This window comes from Malus domestica, chromosome 09 (genome assembly GCF_042453785.1).
Source record: "Malus domestica chromosome 09, GDT2T_hap1".
NCBI classification, from domain to species: domain Eukaryota; kingdom Viridiplantae; phylum Streptophyta; class Magnoliopsida; order Rosales; family Rosaceae; genus Malus; species Malus domestica.
The window spans coordinates 28043275-28064065 of NC_091669.1; the positions used below are offsets into that span (position 1 = coordinate 28043275).

The window sequence follows — 20791 nt, forward strand, 5'->3', positions numbered from 1 at the left end:
CCAACTTCCCCCATGCAACATATTCTAGAGCTTTCCTAGGATGCCTATGAATAGGCATCACCTGCAGCAAGAAAGATAAAAAAAAGGAGATACTCTATAGAAAAATAGAGAAACTTTGAGAGAAAATTCCAAAAGCAACGAAGTGCTGCCAGAAAAGAGAGCAAGCAGTTCAATCATTTGTGCTTTAGAGTCAAGATCCAAAAGAAGAACATTCATCGCCAGGTATGAAACAAGTTTTGTTAATTCATTCATCGCTCTTGTTTAAATGTTGTGTTGCAGGCAAAAGTGAAAAAAAAGAGGGTGTAATCAACTACCTAGAAGTCTGTAATCTTCAGTTTATACAAGAAAATTGCAACGTTTAAAAGAGAAATGAAAAAAAAGATCTAGACTGCCCACTGACTACAGCAGGAATAATCTCTAGCATCCCATGAATTTCTTCAGGGTGGCCTAGACCACCCTGTGAAGTTCCAATCAAAGTCTAAGTAACCCATACTTGCCGTCCGTACATTATGCGGCTTGAAGGAGATGGGTTTGGTAAATGCCATATCGCAAAAAGCCAGAAGAAACCCATGCAATTTGAAAGTCATTCTTTTGCGATCCAATGAGAAAACAGATGCATTTGTGGACAAATAAACAAGGGAAAAGAAGCAAAATGCAACTTTGGCTCCCCTTGACCGATTCATGTTTGGTCTAAATTCCACAAAAGGAAGTTCCCAATTCAACCTTTAATAAAGACAAGGAAAGAAAGGAAAATTTCCCAATCTTTAAAATAACAGCTAAAACAAGGTTCAAAGCCTTCTTTGTCACGTGAAGATGGGACAAAGAGTTTCATTGTATCAAAAATTTTCACCTGATTCTTTGCCACAAACATTTAAAAGAAGTTTCAAAGCCTTCTTTGCCACGAGAAGATGAGACAAAAAAGAAAAAGGGTTCATAGCCTTTATATTAAACACTTGCCGTCCCAAGTCTACAAAGAAGGAAAAGATTGCTGCCAAATTATTTAGGAAACTCATTCACATGGCAAACACCCAAGGAACTAGAAGACAAGTCAAAACTACAAAAGATTTTGGGAAAAACATCACTTTGTACAAGGGTTAATTAGAAAATATGGCAAGTATCTAAGACGAAATATGAATGGGAACACAAAGGGTGTCCAAATCCCCATTGTCAAGACCAGTCAAATAATTTCCCCTGTGGAAACAGAAATGCCAGAGATTATTTACACTCTAGTACATCAAAACTCATTTAAAATGCAGCAAATACTATAAGAGCGCCCTACAAATTTCAGAGTACACTCCTCACCTTTGGAGCCATGAATCAATACTTGTTTTCAACGAACTCGGTACTGCAAAATTAGTATGTCCAACAACCAAATAGAAGAGTGGTCGTTGCCTGGGATGCCTGCATGAAATAATTGATAATTTCATCGCAGTTAGAGTTTCATTCCACTGCAAATACATAAGCAAACCCAGAACATAAAGAAAACAAAATGGGTAACCTGCTTGATTTCTTCCCCTCTTTGTTTTGAGTTTTCAATACACAAAGGAAGCACACAAGCAAAAGAACAAGGCAGTAGAAAGATGAGAACTCTCATGTCTTGCTTAAAGTGTGACTTTGTGGTTTAAAGAGAAATGATGGAAAATTGAAGTAATTGGAGCAAAAAATCTAAACTCCAACAAACCTTACCCATTCTTACTCTAAAATCCATGGATACCCAATCCAAATAGAAGTTTGAAACATAATGAAGTCCACGGAAGTCCAAGTATATCGGAATAGTCGCTTGCTTCTAAAGGAAGACCACCGAAATTTAGAGTCAAGAAAAAGAGGACTTCTGAGGCCATTTCGCAAGAGGGGGGAATGAATAAAGCTGCACCTCACGTGGGAGCTTGGCCGCGTAGAAAAGGAGAAGTTTTTGGACTTGGAAGAGTCACATAAAAAAAGGAGAGAGTAAAAGTTTGTTGTCAGGAGTTTGGTGGGTCAAATGGGTTCAAGGACCCATACTGAATGAGGTCGAAAAATCAAAAGAAGAATATATATAATAAAAAGGAGAGGGCTGCCATGTGTCTTTTTCCATCTTATGAGCCTGTTTGATCCAAACACTACAAATATATATAATAAAGAAAGGAAAAGTTACATCAAGAGAGGGCTACTCACGTGAGTATTATAAGCATGGTCCATGGATTAAAACTCACGGCAGTGGCTCTATGACACCAAAGATTGAAAAACATCATTGTTTCCTAAAAATATTGAGATAATATACGAACTACGTCGGTTTGATTTCGTTAAGGATACGTAGGCAGTCTGATATCAAATTTTAGACGCAACCACGAAATCAAGATGAATCCCTGGTTTATATAGATTAAATTCACTTCTGACCAAGTAATTACAAACTCTACGAAGAGTAAAGGAAAAGTCTAGAAGCACAATTCCTAGATTTCCAATTAATGTATGTTGCTCAAGCAATGAAGCTGAAGAAAAATCTCATATGGCATGAAGCCAAATCAAAAGCTCCAATGGCTTAAAGTCCTTGGCTGCAAGAGCCTAAACTGCACTAGGCACAAACACTCCAATGGCTTAAAGTCCTCGCCTACACGAGTTTAAACTGCATAAGGCATTAAAAGCTCCAATGGCTTAAAGTCCTCACCTGCAAGAACCTAAACTGCACAAGGCATTAAACGCTCCAATGGCGCAAAGTTCTCACCCGTATGAGCTAAAACTGTACAAGGCATCAAATCCGAACTAGTATCAAGCATACAAGGAACTACAAGTGACTTGATCCCTCAACAAGGGTACGTAGGCAATCTAGGGTTTTACCTATATGCAGTTACAAAATCAAATAAACACCCAAATCCTCAAGTTACGATTTATTCATATTATAATCAAAAGGTATTCCTTTCCCAAAACAAAAGGTTGTAGTTAATAGGCGCGTAGCCTAGAATGGGTTGAACTTAAACTAATAAAACCCTCTTCGAAAAAATGAACGAGGGTGAGATTGTGTCAAGGGAATTATTTGTTTACATATTATGTACAATTTTTGCTCAATAGTTAGTATTTATACTAACTAAGGCATTAATGTCACAGCCCGTCCCGGAATTTTTAATTCCAAGGACGTGAAATTACGAAAATGCCCCTAATACGTGACTAAGGTATAATTTTTACGTTCGTTATATCTAAGCTCCTAAAATTTGGTAAGTAGAGTGGAGACTTAGATTTAAATTTATGTTAGAATTTTGTAGTTGGGGATTGGGTAGGATCCCACACCCCTTAATTCTTTCCCTCTTTCCCGTACCCTGTCTCTCTCTCTTCCCTCACGACTCTCTCTCACTCTCAGTTCTCTCTCTCTTCCTCTCCGACGCTCAACCTCACCCAAAACCACCTAAAACATAAACAAACGTCCAAGGTAAGACCACATTTGGACTCCTGGAACTTCCACGATCACGTAGACATCAATTTCAGGTAAGTTCTACTTCGGAAAACGTAGTTTTAAAAGTTCCCGTGAAGAGCACTGTTCATGATCTTTGAATATGTTGTGTTTTAGGAAATCTAAGCTCACAGGGAGCTCTAGGAGGTTCCCACGAAGCTCGGAGTGCTTCGTTGGAAGTTTTTGGACGAAAGAACACGGAGATCGACGAGTTCAAAGTTTGGCCGGAGCTTTCGAGGCATTTTCCGGCGAATCCCCGGCGAGTTAGGAGTCGAGGTAGGTATCAATCTCTTCGTCTCGTCAAGTACTACAACTTTCCTTTTTGTTTCACTCAATTTCGTTGAGTATTGAAGAAGTTATACTCATTTGAAAAATACCCAGTTTCCGGCGACCTCCGAGGCTTTCGAGGCAGTTTCCGGCCTAACCACGGCGAACTAGGTGTTGTGCAAGGTACCATTCTCTTTGTCTCTTCAAGGGCTACAACTTTCGTTTTTGAATCACTTGATTTCGTTGAGAAATGACAAAGTTATGGCAATTTGAAAAACTGCCCGGAAAAACGGCCGCCGGAAAAACCAGTCCGGCGACCCAAGGAAGAAGAAGGTGCTACAGTAAAAAATAAAAATAAAAATAAAATTATTTTAAAAATATGTCGACGTCCGTGACGTCGAGTAGATCACCGTGGTATATTCATATACCCAATTTGAGCACCGTATGAGAAAGTTATTAAGGATTGTTGGTTAGGTGTTCGAATAACGTTTTATAGTTTTGGTGAAAATGTGAATTGATGATCCGACCGTTGGATCGTCACCAAACTTTGATACGTTGCAATACGTAATATTTAAGGACTATTGGAACTTATGGATTAGGAATCCGAGTTACGGATCTTCCGGAATTGGAATTGTAAGTCCATAATATAAAATGTTAACCGTCACTTAGTTTTGGAAATTGACGGAGATCCGACCGTTGGATGGTAATGAAATTTTAGGATGTTGTCCTAGAGGTATAATGTGGACCTCTGGAAGTTATGGATTTAAAATCTGAGTGGTGGATCTTCCGAATCGAACTACGTAGTGACGTATTTTATATAAGTTATATATTTTATCGATATGAATTCTGAGCCTGGATTTGATTACTATTCTAGGCGGCGATCGTCGTGACGCCTTGATGTGTGGTGCTAGGGAGTTGTTGGACGAACTCCAGGTGAGTGGGCAGTTTTGTTTTCCGTATATATATGTACTTGACGTTTTCCCAGAAATTGAATTTAACGGAAGTATGCTTTCAAATGCCATGCATAGATTCATATGAAAAATGTGATTTGAAATGCCATGCATAGAAATGATATGAAAAGTATATAGAAATGTGAATCGAATTGCCATGCATGAAATGATATGAAAAGTATGAATTGAGATATGATGCATATATATGAAATGGTGCTGTGGACACACAGGTGAGTATCAGGTGAGTATTATTACTGTTATGATGATGTTGAGATATGTTAAGCTCATAAACTGCACCTTGGTATTAGTGCTTATTATTATTCACCGCATCGTATGCTCACCTTGGATCCAAGTAGATGCTAGTCGTACAGACCACCGGGGGTGGTTCCGACATGCCAGTCGTACAGACCATTAGAGGGGTTCCGACTGGTAGGTGACCTTAGATTATGTGCACAGATGATTGATGAGAAAAGCACTAGAGCATATTATTACACCATTAAGTCGTACAGATTACATTAGGTAATTCCGACTTATGTGCAGTGTAGTGCCGTACAGGTCATACTAGGTGACTCCGGCATGGCCGTACAGGTCACAGTTGGTGACTCCGGTTAGATGATATTTTGAGCTCTAGATTCAACCGTACAGGACCATTGTAGGGTCCCCGGTTGATTATTTTCTTTCACCTGATTTATGTTGATGCATTCATATTATACTGTTGAATTTAGACATGGCATGGCATATTTGTACTGAAAAATGTTGAGTTAATGAATTGAAGTATTGAGAATATATATGTATATTTATATTTTACATTTCTGGGAAAGTATACAGGTTTTACGGAGAGGGGTTACAACGTTTTGAGAAATGTTTGGATTTGAAAAAGAATTGTTTTACTGACCCACTCAATTTTGGTTTTGCGCCCCTCCAGGTTCATGAATCACAAAGGTGTGGTGACTACGAGGAATTCGACGGTGTTCTGACAGATTGGACAAAATTAGGACTCACTTTCGGGTGTATCAACTTAGGAATTGTATCTTAAAGCTTCCGTACTGTGCAAATGGTTACGTCACTCTCACGTGACGGCCAGCATGCCCTCCTTCGAGACGGGGTGTGTCAGTTGGTATCAGAGCATGGTTGCAATCCTGGACATCTTGAGAATTTCTGAGTGAATTCTGTCAGAACTACACCGCCTCGTAGCAAACCACGTAGTTAGAGGAATTTAGTCTCCCTGATTTAGCGGTTTGGGGGAAACTATTTTTATGGTGATTCAGTCTATTATAAAAATTGACATTTTAAGACGGGTTATGAGTTGAATTTGAATCACCTTATGAAATGATGAACCTGAGGGAGCGAAGTAACGGTTTAACCATTTGGAAAAGATGTTTCAGATTATGCAAGTCAATGGAAATTTCCTTTTGACAAGGGGTTGAGACGACTACCTAGTTTTGGGTATGAATTTGTATCCTGGTGGAAACAGGAGTATGATTTGTTGTCACCGGAGGAACAGCCGATTTAAAATTGTTTAAGGACTTGTTTAAGGAAAAGTTTATTCCTCCGGCATTGATCGATGGTAGTAAACAAGAGTTTACAAATATGAGACAAGGAAGGTGATGATCGAGGGATATTATAGAAAGTTTTCAGACTTGCCTCGTTCCATCCAGATATTGTTGTTAATTTGGTGGAGGTGTTATGTTGTTTTAAGCTGGGTGGCAAAAAGGGAAGTGGTATTTTGGGTGACCACTATCCATTGTAGTTCTTATCAGGAGTATGCTAGATGTTGTTGAGTCTTGAGGACTCTGAGAACATGAGCAACGAGAATAAAGAAGAATAAGAAATGAATGGGAATCAAAAGAAGACGATAGAGTTAATGATTCGTCATATCAAGGATATAGAAAGATTCAGAGCTTCGAAAGAAATGAAGCTAGAGTTAATTCTTCCAGCTGAGTTTTTAATGTCGCTGGTCAGAATAAAAGTGATGGATATACTGATAATCCCAGATATTTGAGACAAGGTGTCTCGAGTAAAGGAAATGTACCTTGTGCAGCAGGTACAAAATTAACACTTTGGGAAATGTGAAATTAATGAATGTGTTTATGTAAACAGAGGGGACACATAATTGTGAATCGTCCCTATAATCAGTTGTACTCAACAATTTTCCATGATATCATAGTGTCAATTCAGCAGAGTTATGGACTTAGTAGTTTGGTTGGATTAACCATGAGTACCGAGAGATTTGATGAGTTATATGTTCAGCCGTACAGGCCACAAGAGGTGGATCCGGCTGACACATGAGAAATTGGTGAGTTATAGGCTCGGCTGTACGGACCACAAGATGTGGATCCGGCCGACGTATTTACTGGGGAATTGATGTGTAAGTCGTACAGGTCACTATAAGTGACTCCGACTAATGTGCTAGCATAGATGGTTGAGCTGGAGAATCAGCCGTACAGGTCATTCTAGTTGACTCCGGCTGATATATTTCTGAGTATGGACGATGATGCCAAAGAAAGTAATGTTGGAACGTGATAGAGGCGTATATGTGTATTCTAATGAAAAAAAAAATGATAGTATTACACCTTTGGGAATTGTTGCTTACTTATCGAGACAACGATGATTTATCAGTATTGCGGGCTGCAGACCGTAATATTAATAACTCATTCGTGGATTCGTTAAGCAAGCAAACCGGTATGTTATTTTATGTTAGTGTTGTACTTATTTAGAATGTTCAGTAATAATAAAGTATGTATTGGGTCAGTTAATTTTATTCCATTAGATTGATTATTTATAGTTGTGACTAGATGGAATATTACGGGAAACCAGTTACTTTCCATCGATCTGGATGACCAGAGATTACTTTTGTAAGTATGCAAAATGGATTGAGTCAGGCCGTTATTTATGCTGTGAGAGCAAAGCAATTGTTTTCGAAAGGCTGTCAAAAATACTTAGCTCATGTGGTGCTAAATGATGTTGTTTGGAGTAGTGTGAATAATGTCAAAAGGGGTTAGACTTTCTTGATGTCTTCCTTGAAAGTATACCTGGATTTCCTTCAGGCAGAGATATGAGGTTCACTATTGATTTGTTGCCAGGTATAAATTTATATTGGAGATTGGTTCAGGATGAATTAAGGGAATAGGAAATTCAGTTGAGAGAATTGGTTGATAAAAGTTTTATTCAACCTAGTACAACACTGTTGAGGAGCACCAGTTTGTTGGTGAGAAAGGAAATGGACTTAGAGATTGTTCATTAATTATAGATAATGGAATCGGGTAACGAATGAGAACCGTTATCCATTGTGGTGTATTGATGCTCATTTGATCAGTTCAAAGGTGCTTGTATATTTTCAAAGATTGACTTGAAGTCTGTTTATTATCAATTGAAGATTATGAGTAACGTTGTTCCTAAGATTGTTTTTTTATGGACTCGTTATAGTCTTTATGAAGTTTGGTGATGCTATATGGATACTCATGTTGTTTTATGAGTTATTGGATGAAGTATTCCAATAATGCCTTGATAAATAGATATCATTTTCATTGAAGATATTCTGGCATATTCTGAGCCAGAGCAGAACATGTAAACGTATTAAGTCGGTGGAACAAAGATTGGAAGAATGTCGGTTGTATGCTAAGTAGCAAATGCTAAAGTTAGATGAATCATGTGGCATTCTGAGATTTGTTATATATTCTTAAGGTATTCAAGTGAATCCTTAAAAGATAGCAGAAATTGAGAATTTGGAACAACCACGAGTCGTAATTGAGATTTAGAATTTCTTAGCTTACCAGGCTATCTTGGATGGTTGTGAAAATTTTTTTCAGTCATTGCTTTGTCATTGACGAGACTGTTGAGAAAAGAGGTTATGTATGAATGGGAAGGAAATTGTGAGCAAAGGATTCAACAACTGAAGTATTTCCTTACTCATGCACGTATTTTAGTAATCCCAGAGAATAGTGGTAATCATAAATTTTTAGTGATGTTTCTTGAATGGTATTGGATGCATGTTGATGCAAATGTTAGGGTGATTGCATACGTTTCACGACAAATGGAATCTCATGAGATGAATTACCCTACTGGTGATTTGGAAGTCACGATTACCATCCTTGCTGTGAAGTTATGGAGACATTCTATGTTGATAAGAATGCAAGATTTTACAAATCAAAAGAGTCTCCAATATTTGTTTACTCGGAAGGATTTCAATATGAGGCAACAAAGGTGGATTGAATTACTTAGTGATTATGATTGTACGATCAGGGTGATCGTGAATTGTTGTAGCTGAAGCACTTGATGAGAAGACTCTAGTAAGAATTAATGATTGGTACGTTTGCCAAGATTATCTTCTTGTGGATCGGAAATCAACTGAAGTAAAGTTGAGAACTGGAGATCGAGAAGAAGCTCTACTTGTTAGATTTCAAGTTAGGCATGTTTGGTAAGGTCGTACTCGAAACTTAAACATTTGACGAGGAAATTTAAGAATTAACCAAGGCAAGGAAAGAAGGGGAAAAAGAAAGATTCGATCACGAAGGAGTTTTAGTAGACCCTGAGACTATGGATGAGTCTCCTCAAAGTATTCAGGTGATTAAGTTAACCTGAAGTAACCAGGAATGGCAAAAGAGATCAACAGATGGATATGCCACTAATCGAGTGTGTAAGGTAAATGGTTTGATATTTTGGAATTTCACCATGAACAGAAATAGTAAGATTCAGAAAGAAAGACAAGATAAGTCTTAAACACATCAGACCGTTTTGATCATTAAAAGAATCGATGAAGTTGCATATAAGTTTATGATGCCTTCAAAATTGTCTAAGGTGCATAATGCATTATATTTCGATGCGTTGTCACTAGGTGGCAGACTCGTCACATGGGATTCTGGTGCAACTATTGAGAATTAAATTGGATTCGACTTGATAAGGAACCAAGGACGACTTTGGATTGGAAAAAGAAGGTCCTGAGAATTGAGACAGAGTAAGTGGTAAAAGCTTTGTGAAGGAAATCATTCAGTAGAAAATTATGTTGGAGAAAGAGAATCGGATGAGAGAGATTTACCCGAGGAAATTGTATGAGTATAGATGATTTAGTTGGTTGCTGGAATTTCGGGGACGAAATTCTATAAGGAGGGGAGATTGTCACAGCCCGTCCCGGAATTTTTAATTCCAAGGACGTGAAATTACGAAAATGCCCCTAATACGTGACTAAGGTATAATTTTTACGTTCGTTATATCTAAGCTCCTAAAATTTGGTAAGTAGAGTGGAGACTTAGATTTAAATTTATGTTAGAATTTTGTAGTTGGGGATTGGGTAGGATCCCACACCCCTTAATTCTTTCCCTCTTTCCCGTACCCTGTCTCTCTCTCTTCCCTCACGACTCTCTCTCACTCTCAGTTCTCTCTCTCTTCCTCTCCGACGCTCAACCTCACCCAAAACCACCTAAAACATAAACAAACGTCCAAGGTAAGACCACATTTGGACTCCTGGAACTTCCACGATCACGTAGACATCAATTTCAGGTAAGTTCTACTTCGGAAAACGTAGTTTTAAAAGTTCCCGTGAAGAGCACTGTTCATGATCTTTGAATATGTTGTGTTTTAGGGAAATCTAAGCTCACAGGGAGCTCTAGGAGGTTCCCACGAAGCTCGGAGTGCTTCGTTGGAAGTTTTTGGACGAAAGAACACGGAGATCGACGAGTTCAAAGTTTGGCCGGAGCTTTCGAGGCATTTTCCGGCGAATCCCCGGCGAGTTAGGAGTCGAGGTAGGTATCAATCTCTTCGTCTCGTCAAGTACTACAACTTTCCTTTTTGTTTCACTCAATTTCGTTGAGTATTGAAGAAGTTATACTCATTTGAAAAATACCCAGTTTCCGGCGACCTCCGAGGCTTTCGAGGCAGTTTCCGGCCAAACCACGGCGAACTAGGTGTTGTGCAAGGTACCATTCTCTTTGTCTCTTCAAGGGCTACAACTTTCGTTTTTGAATCACTTGATTTCGTTGAGAAATGACAAAGTTATGGCAATTTGAAAAACTGCCCGGAAAAACGGCCGCCGGAAAAACCAGTCCGGCGACCCAAGGAAGAAGAAGGTGCTACAGTAAAAAATAAAAATAAAAATAAAATTATTTTAAAAATATGTCGACGTCCGTGACGTCGAGTAGATCACCGTGGTATATTCATATACCCAATTTGAGCACCGTATGAGAAAGTTATTAAGGATTGTTGGTTAGGTGTTCGAATAACGTTTTATAGTTTTGGTGAAAATGTGAATTGATGATCCGACCGTTGGATCGTCACCAAACTTTGATACGTTGCAATACGTAATATTTAAGGACTATTGGAACTTATGGATTAGGAATCCGAGTTACGGATCTTCCGGAATTGGAATTGTAAGTCCATAATATAAAATGTTAACCGTCACTTAGTTTTGGAAATTGACGGAGATCCGACCGTTGGATGGTAATGAAATTTTAGGATGTTGTCCTAGAGGTATAATGTGGACCTCTGGAAGTTATGGATTTAAAATCTGAGTGGTGGATCTTCCGAATCGAACTACGTAGTGACGTATTTTATATAAGTTATATATTTTATCGATATGAATTCTGAGCCTGGATTTGATAACTATTCTAGGCGGCGATCGTCGTGACGCCTTGATGTGTGGTGCTAGGGAGTTGTTGGACGAACTCCAGGTGAGTGGGCAGTTTTGTTTTCCGTATATATATGTACTTGACGTTTTCCCAGAAATTGAATTTAACGGAAGTATGCTTTCAAATGCCATGCATAGATTCATATGAAAAATGTGATTTGAAATGCCATGCATAGAAATGATATGAAAAGTATATAGAAATGTGAATCGAATTGCCATGCATGAAATGATATGAAAAGTATGAATTGAGATATGATGCATATATATGAAATGGTGCTGTGGACACACAGGTGAGTATCAGGTGAGTATTATTACTGTTATGATGATGTTGAGATATGTTAAGCTCATAAACTGCACCTTGGTATTAGTGCTTATTATTATTCACCGCATCGTATGCTCACCTTGGATCCAAGTAGATGCTAGTCGTACAGACCACCGGGGGTGGTTCCGACATGCCAGTCGTACAGACCATTAGAGGGGTTCCGACTGGTAGGTGACCTTAGATTATGTGCACAGATGATTGATGAGAAAAGCACTAGAGCATATTATTACACCATTAAGTCGTACAGATTACATTAGGTAATTCCGACTTATGTGCAGTGTAGTGCCGTACAGGTCATACTAGGTGACTCCGGCATGGCCGTACAGGTCACAGTTGGTGACTCCGGTTAGATGATATTTTGAGCTCTAGATTCAACCGTACAGGACCATTGTAGGGTCCCCGGTTGATTATTTTCTTTCACCTGATTTATGTTGATGCATTCATATTATACTGTTGAATTTAGACATGGCATGGCATATTTGTACTGAAAAATGTTGAGTTAATGAATTGAAGTATTGAGAATATATATGTATATTTATATTTTACATTTCTGGGAAAGTATACAGGTTTTACGGAGAGGGGTTACAACGTTTTGAGAAATGTTTGGATTTGAAAAAGAATTGTTTTACTGACCCACTCAATTTTGGTTTTGCGCCCCTCCAGGTTCATGAATCACAAAGGTGTGGTGACTACGAGGAATTCGACGGTGTTCTGACAGATTGGACAAAATTAGGACTCACTTTCGGGTGTATCAACTTAGGAATTGTATCTTAAAGCTTCCGTACTGTGCAAATGGTTACGTCACTCTCACGTGACGGCCAGCATGCCCTCCTTCGGGACGGGGTGTGTCAATTAAGGTTCTGTCCATAAAGAAATCCCAAATACCACTTTTTTAGCCTATGAGTTAAGTATCATAATCACATAAAACCGAGGACTTTGTCAATCTTACTTGTATTACAAGACATCTATTATAGATTGATAGATTGATATCTTTAGGAGATCAAATCACAATATCTACATTAATCTCCAAAATTACATTCCTATTATACGTTGTAGATCATTTAAGGTTGATTTACATTGGAATAAATCCAACATTCTCCCACTTGTCTACAAATATAATATTTATGTTTATACTTCAGATAGGAAATTAATGTCACTTTAATGGCCATGTAGTTGTGACAACATCCTATCCTTGATACAAGTTTCTGTCAAATAAGTCTTTCAACATGGAACTAGCAAGGTTGTAAGGTTGACACAACCCAAAACCTTCATAATCACACATGCTAAAATCCTCATTCACATGAAACACCGTCAAATTATGATTACAGAGATGAACTTTAATTACCTAAATATGTCTCAACTTTTATCATCTCAGGTCATCTTTAATGCAAACTTCTACTACAATTGCAAACAAAACTTCATAAAACATAATTAATTCAACACCTACGAGCAAGATGAATTAACATGTTTTTGACACTAGTTCATATACCATATCAATTACTTTCATGAGAAAAATTTCAACACTTATGAGCAAGATGAAAAAGCCCTCACAACTAGTACAACATATAAATCATATCATGCCATTGTAAGTCGAACCAAAAGAATTAATCCACACCTACGAGCAAGAAGATTAATCCTTCCGTTATAATTTAAAATACAATTTGATTAACTTGATATTAAACATATAGTCATCTGATAATTGACCAACACACAAAAATGTGACTCCATGAATCCAACTGGAGATTAAACCGAATACATGGATTAAAAAAAAACCATACATACCTTATAGGTCATCTACAAATGTAAGGTATTACTAACATGAAACTTATGCTCCCACTGATCTACCCCTGTATTTGAATGAATTCTTTTAAAATCTTTTAAAATCCTAGTTGGCTACACCATGTTTCTAAAGTCTTTTAAAATCCTTTAAAATCATCATTTGACTACACCCCCCTTAGTCAATGAATGCATATCACTAAAAAATTGTCTTTCTTTAACCTTTCCTTAACACATTAAATGGCATAATCTCGATGAAAGGTAAAACTAAGACATTCACCCTTGTTTATACAAAATCATGCATCCAACAACCATTTGTATTAATAATTTCATATGTATGCTCCCCATGAGCCTCAAAATTCTTTCTAAAGATTAACAAATAATCAATCAAGGCATCCAAATGATTGCAAGTAAAAATATACACATACACCAAGTACTCATTCATGCAACTTAAACATATTATTGTCATTCGAGTCATGGCGTAAATCCAATTTCATCAACCAAAACACATATTCATGGAAGATGGAATAACACTATAATAGATTCATGCAAGTCCACTTAATGCTCAAAACTTTAGAACAACTCCCACTAAGCTTTTAGAGTTTATACACTTATTGCAAATAAGTTAATGAGTGTGAAGCCGAATTTTGTTTCACTAATTCTCCCACTTGGGCAAACATTCATTAATATATTCTTTCAAAGATGTACCTAAACAAAAATTGCTTTATATTTTAGACATACTAAAATCGACATCACAACCAACATAAAGTTGTCAAACAGAATTTCAGTAATGAGTTACACTTACTTTAGAATTTATCATAATTAATTTATAAGCATGATTGCTACCAAAATTATACATATCAAAATAGACATACTAATCTTCATAATATAAAAATATAGAGCCGTTTTGGATCAAAATAGTGGTTTAAAGTGATGTCTCAAAAAACCAATGCAATCTGCCAGTAAAACTGTCTATACAAGCATGGGTTACTAATAAATTCACCATATTTCAATACATGGCAAAAAATTACGAAACTTTGCAGACACAAAGTAGACATATATATGTTGAACATATAAAAAATCCAAGTCATTTGGTGACCATTAGACATGTCATTCATCCAATTTTAATCATGACATGCAATCTGCCAGAAATATTATGTTCATCTAGCATGAATCTAAACATCTCTAATAAATACAATTTCATGTTATTTCAATTTCGGTGTCCAAATGAAACTCAACTAATCAAATTTCATCCTCTAAACAGACTTGTAGTTCAAATTGAAAATATTTACAAGAATTATACTTAAACAATGGGTACCTTAGCAATCCTTGATTAACCTTCATGAGTCCAATACTTTGCAACAACAAATCTCATAAGGAGACACCAAAATAAGTCATGATGCAACCAATTTCCATGCCTTAAAACCACAACCTATTATGGAGCTCATAGTGGAAACATTTGTAACTGATGACATGAAGCTTTATCCCAATAGACTTCATGAAACTAGATTAATTTACACCTATGGGCAAGAAAATTAATTAGTTTCTAGTACTGGATTATATGTTGTTAATGCACAAAATCAGTGAGGACTTTGGTACAACATAAAATGTTAAGTTTGTAACCTTTGCTAGGTTGCTCCGGTCATTAGTATGGATAGGTATGTAAATGGACAAAAACAGGGAAGCAAACACAAGATGTACGTGGTTCACCTAGATTGGCTACGTCCACGGAGTAGAGGAGTTCTCATTAATTGTGAAGGGTTTACACAAGTACATAGGTTCAAGGTCTCATTTATTGAGTACTAGTGAATGATTTAGTACAAATGACATTCAGAAATATTGTGAGAGAATGATCTCCTTTTATAGACGAGAGTATCTAGCTTTGTTCTGACTTTGACACGTGTCGTGTTGTGATTGGCCTCTGATGTTGACACGTGTCGCGTTATGATTGGCCTCTGATGTTAAAACGTGTCGCGCTGTGATTGGTCTCTTGGTTGGAGGGAAACTTTTGTGGATCCTTGATGGTATAATGTTGACTGGTGCTCAGTAGTTTTGGGATTGGTCAAGTATGGTACAAACAATGCTCCCCTAAGTTCCCGAGTGAGGGAAGCACCCCGGTTGAGGACTTGCAATATCCAAGCTGCTAAGTAATCACGAAACTTCTAAGTACCGAAGTGTGGTATCGTTTTCACTTGACTTTCCGTCTCATAGGTAGATGTGACATCTTCTCTAGAAGTACTTTTCCTCCATCCAGGGGTGTTATCTTTAACCGATGGAGATGCACAAGGTAATGTATCAATTTCACTTAAAGCTTACTTGTAGTTTCGAGGCTGGTCAAGCGCGATACAAACCCTATAGTAGGAGTCCCCCAGTCTCTGAGCGAGGAGATCTGCCAAAAGAGGTGAAAGACAAGGTAAGCAATAAGAGTTCCAAGCAATCAATCCCAGATCAGAAGTTTGATTTCAAGTTCCGGCTGATTGTTCTCATTCTCCCCACCTTGCAGGCAGTAATAAGAATAAAAATAAGAAAAATAAGAAGAGATGATATGAGATACTTTTTCCTTTTGAAGAAGTAATAGATGAATCGGCACGTGTCCTGTTGCACTTGTCTCCACATGCTTCATTGTATCCTTTTCACTTGCCCTATTTGTTCCTCAAGTAGTTGTGGTATCTTCTTTGGAAGCATAAGATGTTGAAGATGAGTACTCAAGAGCAATGCTAGGTAAGTAATCAGGCAAGGAGTTCCAGGCAGTCAGTTCCTGACTGGAAGCTTGATTCCAAGTACTGACTGATTGCTCACTTTCTCCTTATCTTGCAGGTAAGAGCAAGGGCAAAGGAAAAGACAGGGAAAAAGCATGATATAAGATACTCTTACTTTCAACCTTGATGATATGAGATACTCTTGCTTTAGCGTGACTTGTTTGTAAAAGTATTATCGGGAGGAAGGAAGCTGAATATTTCGAGAGACTTCATTGGGAGTGCCCTCTCGAATGTGACGAAGAGTTGAGCATTTTTTGCAAGTCTGCCTGGCTGTGGAGGATGGAGGTTGACATATATAGGAATTTCCCTAATTGTAAGTAGTGATGCTATTCATTTACTCTTCTCGGTCATATCAATGTAGTGGGAGCTGTAAGCTTCACATGTTATAACTTTGTCAGAGCAGTTTGAAAATGTGGTCTGTGGTATCTAGAAAGCTGATGTTGTGTGTGACAATTGCAGACAAGTTTTATCCAAAGAAATCTGGCTCTCGAAGTTTAGAGAGAGGTTTCTCTTTGATTTTCGAGCAAGAAGATATGTTAAAGATTTGACTCTCAAAATTCGGAGACCGTTGCCTTTTCAATTTTTGAACAAGCAATCCTATTGGGGATCTGGCTTATGAGATTCGGAAAGTGGTGCCTCTTCGATTTTTGAGCAAGCAATCATGTTGGGGGATTTGGCTCTCGAGATTCAAGAGAGGTGCCTTTTCAATTTTTGAGCAAGAAATCTTGTTGCGAGTGTTTTCTCGGATGTGAGTAAAGGTTGGACATTTTTGTCAGTCTGCCTTGCCACGGAGCATGGAGGTTGACACACATAGGGACTTTTTAGTTATCAAGCAGTGGTGTTATTCCTTTACCTTTGTGGGTAATAGTAAGGTAGTTGGACCTTCAAATTTTATGTGTCTAAACTTTGTCAGAGATTTTTGGTAAAGTTATCTGTGGTACCCGAAAAGCTGATGTTGCGTGTGGGTAGTGTTGACAAATTTTATCCAGGAAGATCTGGCTCTCAAGATTCAGAGAGCGATGCTTCTTCGGTTTTTGAACATGCAGCCCTGTTGCCTTTTCTTTTACAGGGGTGAAACATTGAGGTTGAAATAATACTCCCTTGATTTCCCGAGTAAGGAAAACTTCTCAGTTAGAGACTTTAAAGATCCAAGTCATTAAGTAGTCGTGAAACTTCCAAGTACCGAGGTGTAGTAGTATATGGTAGGAGCCCCCCAAGTCTTCCGTCGATGGAGTTGACGAATGAGGTGTCTTGCTAGTAGCCAAGTTTCCAAAGTAAAAAAACTTCACCATTTTCCTTTCTAAGTGGTGCCACTAAAACTCCTCATTTATATATTTGCTATGAAAGTTGTTAGGCCCAAAGAAGGGGAGGCCTAGGCCCTTTTTTTTTTTTGGTACCATGAATTGGTTTTGCTTCTCACTATCTTGATCAAGAGTGTGTGAAGCTTTTGGCATTTGTAGTTGCCCTCCATTTGTTGAAGCTTTTATTGGTGAAGCTTGGTAGGTGAAGCTTTGTAAGTGAAACTTCGTAGTGAAGCTTGGTAGGTGAAACTTTTGTGTTGAAGCTTTTTAGGTGAAGCTTTGAGGTTGAAGCTTTGTAAGTGAAGCTTTGATGTTGAAGCTTTGTAGGTGAAGCTTTGATGTTGAAGCTTTGTAGTGAAACTTGGTAGGTGAAGCTTTTGTGGTGAAGCTTTGTAGGTGAAGCTTCGAGGTTGAAGCTTTGTTGACATCATAAATTGATTTTGCTTCACACTATCTTGATCAAGAGTGTGTGAAGCTTTTGATAATTGTAGTTATCCTCCATTTATTGAAACTTTTGTTGGCACCATAAATTGATTTTGCTTCACACTATCTTGATCAAGGGTGTGTAAGGCTTTTGAGAATTGTGGTTGAACTCATTTGATAAAGCTTTCTTGGCATCATAAATTGGTTTTGCTTCATCTATCTTAATCACGAGTGTGTGAGACTTTTGAAAATTGTGGTTAAACTCCTTTGATGAAGCTTTGTTGGCACCATAAATTGATTTTACTTTACACTATCTTGATCAAGAGTGTGTGAGGCTTTTGAGAATTGTGGATTGAACTCCTTTGATGAAGCTTTGTTGGCACCATAAATTCATTTTGCTTTGTTTGGGAAATTCTCAATTTTCCTTTTTTTCTTTTTTGTTTTGTTTGGGAAATTTGAAAATGTGGGAGAGATAACATATACAAATTTTGCTTCCACACTGTTGAGCAAGAGATTGTGATGCAAGCCACACCTTGTAGTAGTCGAAGGTTTAGATGAACCATATAAATTGAATTTGCTTCGAACAATCTTGATCAAGAATGTGTGAAGCTTTCTACGAGTTGTAGTATTTGCATTGTTACAGAGGAGAAATGTCTGAAGCATATGCAAGAAGGCTGAAGAGCTTGATCTTTGTATACCATGCACTGAAGCTGTTGTTGGCTTGCAATAAGACTTTGTTGGTGACTACAACTCTTGTTGGACATAAGTGTTCCCCTAGTTGAGTTGTAAAGCTTGAGGGTTTTTGATTATTTGTGAACGCTAGGAGTTCACATGTACAAGTTGTACCACTCGTTTTCTAGTTGGTCGAATGAATGGTGAGTTGCTTTCATCACTTGGTTGGTGGTACGAAGGTGAGTTCCTTCATTACCTTTCATCACATTTCATCACCCGGTTGGTGACACGAAGATGAGTTCCTTCTTCACCTAGTTGGTGATAAGAGTGGCAAGTTGCCAAATAATATTAGAGTACGGGTTGTACATTTCATCACCTGGTTGGTGGCACGAAGGTAAGTTCCTTCTTCACCTGGTTGGTGATAAGAGTGGCAAGTTGCCAAATAATATTAGAGTACGGGTTGTACATTTCATCACCTAGTTGGTGGCACGAAGGTGAGTTCCTTCATCACCTAGTTGGTGAGAATAAGGGCAAGGTGCCGAGGCACATTGTAGCAAGTGTTGAATGACACAAAGTATGTTGAACCTTTACAAAGCATAGTTAGCTTATGTATGAATGTGTTAGAATGTATGATGTTTATGTATGACATAAAGTATGTTATTGATAGGGGTTAACCATATGAGGGTTACCTTGGTATGTCCTTACCTTGGCAAATGCATGATTGTAAGCTTTCATTATTACCTCAGAGTAAGTCTTCCAAGTGTTAGCATTCATCATGCACTTGAAGAAGCATTCATGCATGCCAACAGTGAAGGATTTGAGTGCTGTTTTATCATCTGCCTCAGCATAACAAGAGTACTCATAACAGAAGTGACCAGCATATTCACACAATGACTGATTTGATTTCTGACGAATAGTGTATAGCTCATCAACGGAGTGTACGCGATCAGCTTGAAAAATATGTTGAGCCACGAAAAGTCTCCTTAGCTCAGAGAAGGAATCCGTAGTATTTGGTCGAAGTACCAATTGAGAGCTCTACTAGAGAGAGTTGAGGGCAATATGAGACATCGTTCCTCATCATTGTGTCTTCGTTATGTCATGGTAGATTCAAAGAAGTATATATGCTCAATCAGATCTTCCCTCATAGTATAAGATTGCAAGCCAAGCCTCTGTTTCGTTTCTCTTTGTAGAGGGGTGCCATGGATTCTCTTTGTCAAAGGGCCAGGCCTTGGTTGATCCAAGCTAGGGATTTGGGCATGATGCTCGGCCTTTAGCCTATTCACCTCTTCGAGGAGATGTAGGATAAGAGGGTCCTGAGTGGAGTCAGGCATCATTAGAACTCTCATTCGCAAGTTTTCCTCATCCCTTGGAAGTATGGAAGTTTGGTCAAAGGCATGTGGCTTTTTCTTAGATTCACTGTATTGGTTTTTGAGACGTGTCGTTTGGAAGTCCCCTGAGTCTCCTTCACCTTCTTGTCCTTCCAAGGCATGTGGTTTCTTTCTTGGATTAGGCGTTGGCCTACGTTGTGGTAGAGGACTAAGCCCTTCAATGACTCATGGGTCTTTGACCCTTGAGCCTATGTGGATATAATTTTCTCGACGTTGTCTTAGGAAGTCTCGACAGTCACGGTAAACAGCTCTTGATCTTTCCATTCCTTTTGCAAGAAGATGCCTTCCTCCACTTATCCTACTCCGGGTTAAAGTAGCTAGGTTGAGAGAAGTCTCATGTTGATTGACATTTCGATGAGTAGCTCGATCATCGTCAAGAATACCCATGTCGAAGGTAGGTGACTCTCCGTGTTCGGGGGCACCCAGTTGATGGTTGACTTCCACGGGGGTGATGAGTTTATGTGTTTGAGTATGTCTTGCCTCATGGAGCATCTCGAAGAGCTTCTCATACTGCTCATGGAGGACCTTGTTCTTCATTGCTATCTTGTTGTTCTGAGCCTCTAGCTTATCAACTTTAGCCTGAAGAGCAAACTTCTTTCGTTGCTTCACACTAGGTGCGAAAAGGGTGTTGTTTTGCATACTGTGGCTTCTTTCTCTCCCCATGTTGGAAAATGATGCCTTGTCAAAAGAGAGTGTACGAATGGTGGAAACTAGCTTGAAAAAGCTGAAGAGAGTAGTGTTGATGCACAAAAATAATAAGGACTTTGGTATAACAGAAAATGTCATGTTATGACATTGGCTTCTAACATTAACATTGACACGTGTCGTGTTGTGATTGACACGTGTCGTGTTGTGATCAAAGAGAGTTTCTAGCTTTGTTCTGACATTAACAC

At 38.3% G+C, this 20791-nt stretch overlaps 1 long non-coding RNA gene and 1 pseudogene across 7 annotated transcripts; both read left to right on the forward strand.

The window, feature by feature from the left end:
- LOC103411718 (4-coumarate:CoA ligase 1-like) overlaps positions 1–20791 on the forward strand; it is a 93446-nt pseudogene that overhangs the window by 61871 nt on the left and 10784 nt on the right.
- On the forward strand, positions 3081–12681 carry LOC114826339 (uncharacterized). 7 transcript variants are annotated; one of them, XR_011571267.1, is made up of 10 exons: positions 3081–3456; positions 3539–3697; positions 3803–3871; positions 4563–4621; positions 5564–9970; positions 10010–10134; positions 10217–10376; positions 10482–10550; positions 11242–11300; positions 12243–12681. It is a non-coding gene; the product is annotated as an uncharacterized lncRNA (long non-coding RNA). The 7 variants fall into 7 exon arrangements; XR_011571262.1 differs by having other exon boundaries at positions 3081–3292; positions 3332–3456; positions 5564–10134; XR_011571266.1 differs by having other exon boundaries at positions 3081–3292; positions 3332–3456; positions 3549–3697; positions 5564–10134.